Consider the following 5,831-nt stretch of genomic DNA (forward strand, 5'->3'; position numbering starts at 1 on the left):
TACATGCTCTTGACGGGAATCAAACCCGTGACCCTTCAGTCCGCAGGCCGACGCTCTATCCACTGAGCCAAACCAGTTAGGGCGTGTAATTTGAAATTTATACTGAATAGGTCTAGTAAATGTGTGCATTAACCAGTCACTGTGAGTAAACAAATGCATACATCTGGGGTGTGGCTTAGCGCATGTGGGAACATCAGCCTGCATGTATTAAAACTGCCACAGAGCCCACCAAGTGTGGCTCAGTGGTTGAACGTCAACCCATGAACCAGGAGATCATGGTGAGATTCTCTGGGTCACATGCCTAGGTTGCAGGCTTGATTCCCAGTAGGGGGCGTGCAGGAGGCAGCTGATCAATGATTCTCATCACTCATGTTTCTATCTCTCTCTCAGAAATCAATAAAAACATATATTTTTTTAATTGAAAAACTGACACAGAAAGTCACACAACATGACAACAGAATCAATTACCAGGCATGATGCTGTATGATCCTGCACAGGATCATATGCTAATCATTCTCCAAATATTGTTTATGAGCAGTGACTCTTAGGTTTAAATATGTAGACTATAGTTGTAGATGTGTAATATTTATTTATGTCTGCAAAATTACTACAGTGTTTTTTCCAACATATGGCCTAGTCACTAAAATTTGTTAAAAATAACAATGAATTAATAACAAAAAAACCCAACCTGTTAATTATAAGTAAATCTTGGTTAAAAGCATTTTAAAATTAACAGGGTATTAATTTTCACATATGACATACGGAGAAGAAATTTTGTCCATTAAATCCGAAGTCAGTTAAATCAAAGTCCAAAAAATTGAGGGTTTACTGTTTGATTTGGCGATATTGGTCCTCCAAGCTGCATTTAAGGTTGCATCCACCCCACCTTTCTTTCCTCTACCCTATCAGTGAGGACAAAGAAGTAAATGGATCTGGGTAAGGGCCTTCCTTGGAGAAGTCACATTGAGAAGCCAGGTTCTGATTCCCAGAGGCCTCTTTTGTGTGTTAGGGATGACTGTCCTGTTGTAGCTGAGAAAACTGAGGCTCAGAGTAGTGGAGTGATCTGCCCAAGTCACCAAGGCAAGTATGTGTGGGCCTAAAACCTGAGCTTTAACATCTCCCCATGTGCTGTCTTCATAAATGCTAAGGCCCATGATCTAGGCTGGGACTTCTGGAGCAAAAGAGCCTCCCCACTTACTCCACACTCTTTACCTCCCTAACTCCAAGAGCAGTTTGTCCCCAGATAGGTCTAAATGATTTCTGGCCCTTCAAAAAATATTATCATTGAAGAAGCAAGATTTGTCATCCGTGTGTGTGTGTGTGTGTGTGTGTGTGTGTGTGTGTATCTTCTTCAGCTCTCATATACTCACAACTGTCACACCTTCAAACACCCTGTGTCTCACAGACATCTCACACTCACATCCACCCACCCTCATTCACAGAAAGGAAACAGTTCTTTAGGGTCTTATGGTATGGATGACTGAGACACAGGCCCTGCACTTCAGTGACTTTGTAAAAAGATGTCAGTGTCAGTGATACTGTTGTAATTAATTTAGTTATTAACAATAGGAAGGAGCAAAGAGTGGGCCAAATATTATAGGCATGTCACTTGTGCAGCTTTGCTAAGAAGCTGCAGTTTAACATTCCCCAGTGAGCCACTGGTCTATTCCCTGCAGATCACTGGGGGAAGGGACTGAAGGAGGGGTAGGGAGAGGGAGATAGACACATGTCCAGTAGAGTCTGAGTGAAATACGGAAGGTACTTTTGGCTGTCAGTCACACCTGGGAACAGATTATTGACCAAAGTAGGCATGGCCACCATAAGCGTGGGAAGATTGGGGATACTTAATTCCCTGAACAAAGGAGTTCACTCTCTTGGCTCCTGGCCCTCTTGGTTCTTTTGGGACTCTTGTTGCAGGAGGTGTGCTCTCTTTGCTCCCCTGCATTTGTCTATAGGACTCACAGCCATGTGAACCACACAATGGACTAATGGACTACAACTAGCCTAACGCTAAACCGGACCCAATTCCAACATGAAACAGAAACTCTGGACACTGGCTTTGCTTTTTAGCTCTACTGAAACCCCAGCTACACTTCTTCCAGGTGTGGAAGTAGGGAAATGGGACTTTGGAAACCCAGGGATATAATTCCACGCAAATAAAAAATCACTCATCCTCCCATGCAAGTCTAAGAAAATTCTTTCTCTAAATATCATAAGGACCCCATATCCAGCACTCAGTGTGTAAAGGGATACCCCACTTCTACCGATAACACCAGTGCTGGCTTATAGACCGACCATTGCCAGTTTGGGAATATCTAGGTGAGGGTATTCTTGATCCCCACTCCAACCCAGGTTCAAGGGGAAACGCTCAAGCTATTGTTCAGAATCCCAGTTACCTACTTCCTAGCTGGATATCTTTGACTTATTTATCTTTTTGACAAGTTACTTATTTATCTTTTCAATTTTCTTATCTATAAACTAAGAACTGTAGTGGGCTGTGAGATTTAAAAAAAAGTATGTTCAGCATTTAGTTAAGAGTCCTCAGACTTTTTTCTCCTTAATCTCATCTGCTGCTCCCTCTTCTGAAAATTCAAATGCAAAATCTGAGAGGAAGCCAGGACAGGCCAAACAGACCCATCAATCCCACTGCATGAATGAACTCCATTTCTCTGGAAACCAGTTGGCTTATGTTGTACATATTCCATACTTCTGATATATGGGTGGCTTTGGAGGCTTGGGATTTTTTTTCCACAAAATATATTTTTATTGGTTCCTAGGAGGAAGAGAGTAGATAGATAGAAACATCAATGATGAGAGAATCATTAATCAGCTGCCTATTGCACTATCCACACTGGGGATCGCTGCTTCCTGCATGATCCACACTGGGCATCAAGCCCACAACCCAGGCATGTGCCCTGACCGGGAATTGAACCAGTGACCTTCTGGTTCATAGGTCAATGTTCAACCACTGAGCCACAAAGGCTGGGCCAGGCTTGGGATTTTTAGTGGGTGTTAAGACTGCTAGGTATTGCCTTGAAGTGTCTTCCCCTCATTGAACATTAATTTACCCCTCTGGATCACTTCCAGCCCAAATCTAGAAAATAGATAAAACAGTATGTTCTCCAGGTTCCCTTTGTTTCAAAGTATTTCCTTTTGTGAATCAGTTGTGGTTTTTTATCTTTTTAAAAAGCAGCAGATTCCTTTGTTCAAATGAAATCTTAATCAGAGGCCTAATATATAAGAGAGAAAGGTGGGCCTTGCATTGATTGAAGCAGAGACAGCCCAACCACTGCTGTCTTTATTCCTTTACCTCCCATACATGCCTCCTCCCTGTCACCCACTCCTTCCCCCACACCCCTCCCGGGCCCCTGAAAAGGCTGATGAACCTACATTTCTGAATCCTGTTCACTCATCCTAGCCACTTCTCACTGCTCACCAGTCTATGAGAACACAGCCCAGCTTTGTCCTTGGTTACCTCTATTAATCACAATCTTTCATAGGATTTTCTTCATCCTCCCTTAAATGTTGGTGGCTCTCAAGGGTCTCCTCTCTTCTTGCCCTCTTCATTCTTCTCTGTTCTCACCCACTTCCAAGGATCCTAGCTTCTATCCAAACTAAGTCCCCAACTGACATCTCCAGCACAGTATCTGCCCTGAACATCAGACTCCGTATGTCCACTGGCTGCTGGCCACAGAACAGGTATTCACTAAAGGTCAAGGAAGTAAAACAGAGACCCCACAGGACAAACAGGCTGCACATCTGTAAATCATGAGGTTTGGACAACTACATTAGCTTAGAGACATAACCAGGTTCAGATGTGGGGGAGGTGTAGAAAGAAGTGAACCTGAGTGGGCGATGGACACTGTGCACTCTGACCATCTCTGCATCTCACTGTCTTGCTTTCTTACTTTCATCTTCATCTTAGTCCTAACAACTATCAGGAACATAGCATCCTAAATTGTTGAAAAGGAATCACTGCTCTCAGTCAACTATGTCTATGTTGGCCTTAGAAGAAAAAATATGAGTGTAAAAGATTGCAGCATGTAGATTTAACTTAAACAGAAGGAAGCATTTTATGAAAGCTGTGATGACAGGCAGAGAGAAAGTAAACACTGCAGCAAGTTTCTGAGTTCCAGATTCCTATTTCTGAAGAAGACCTAGTCTTTGTGGTTAAGAGCAGTGTAGTTGAATATGTTTAATATTCACCACTATTTTGTGATGGTAATTATGGGAGCAGATACCTCCCAAGAGAAAATCTGGTTCCCAAGCTTTAGCTCATGCCCTCGGTAAGCTAACAGTACTAAGTGGGTAGTGACCAAGACCTGAGACAAATAAATCTATGACCTTGGCTGGGAGCTTGGGTCCTTAGTTGGTTCATTCCTTGACTCTAAGTCACTCTGTCTGCCCCACATGGAGCAGCATGAAAGCCTTAAAGGTCTATGGATTATAGGGTTATTTGACCTCTTTTCCAAGTTGGGGGCCAAGTGGGTAGAGAACTGAGTGAATATAGGAAAGTGGGAATTGACCATTAGGAGAAGGTCCTAATGGTTCCTCTGCATATATTCACTTCCAGCAAAGAACTAGATCCTTCGAATTGGAGGGCCTGTAGTAGGATCATCTAATGTGGCCTCTTATTTTACCAAAAGAAGCTAGGACTTGACTTGGGTTAAGTGGTGAGACCTCGAAATTACCAAATAGCTCATCACTCTAGGCCAGCGTTTCTATCTGGCCCCCCTCCCTCCAGGTCTCTGATGTGTGCATTTCCATATGTGTGTCTGGTTATTTCTAGAGAGGGGACACCTTTAAAGACAGGAGTCCCATCTTCCTCAAGCTACAATGCTAAAATAGTTCAGCTTCCCAAGAACCAGTCCCATTTTGTCATTTACCTGCAAATGGTGACGTGGAGACTGACAATGACGGATCTCTTAGGCTGTGAGTGCTGGGGCATCTTTCACCTCAGGAGTCCCAGCCTAGCTTACAGGGATGGGCAGGATAAAGGGACCAATGCTAGCAGAAGTATAAATTAGGTGAAAAATAGCAATCAAATTAGAATAGAAGCCTGAGTTAGACCATGATGCTCTCTTCCCCAAACACTTTTTCATCTTATGTTCGCAACTGTACAATCCAGCATTTGATTGTGGGTTCTCTTGCTTTGTTCACCAAATCTCCTGTGTGAAAGCCTTGACTTCCTGAACAGATTTGGGGCTTCTTTTCTGTCTTCCCCTTTTTTGCCTCCTTTAACACTTAAAATGGATAGGCTCACACTGAGCCTACTGATTATCTTCCCAGTGGTGAAAGCTACAAGTAACTATGGTAATGGGGCTGTTGATCTCTTTAAGATTTGGAAGACATCAATTTACTAACCTTCCTCAGAGTCAGGGATATGGACAAAGACAGTGCTTCCGATACCTGGCTTATTCTGTCAGTTACTTAATCACGTACTGGGCAGGATCCAGGCATCTGCATCTTTATGGAGCTCTTGCAAGTGATAACTTCGCCAACACTCAGACATGCAAGGAGGAGCTCATGAGTAACCTGAATTTACAGAGCAATGGTTTACAGTCTCTTCAAATAAATGACAGTTCAAGTCTATTTCCTACAGATAGATCCTTTATAATTTAATCCTATTTCCTATACATTTCACCAAAACCCTGCCCTCTCTGATCTCTCAGATTTCAGGTATCTCTGTTCAGCGCTTATGCCTTTTGCCCCCAAGAGAATAAAAGAATCATCCAGTCATTTGATCAGTCAAATGATCAGTCATTTTCTGGCTTAATTATTTTCTCTACAGTTCAGCTCTAAAGTCAGAAACTCAAGAAAAATTTGTTGGC

Source organism: Myotis davidii, unplaced genomic scaffold (genome assembly GCF_000327345.1).
Source record: "Myotis davidii unplaced genomic scaffold, ASM32734v1 scaffold687, whole genome shotgun sequence".
Classification (NCBI taxonomy): Eukaryota; Metazoa; Chordata; class Mammalia; order Chiroptera; family Vespertilionidae; genus Myotis; species Myotis davidii.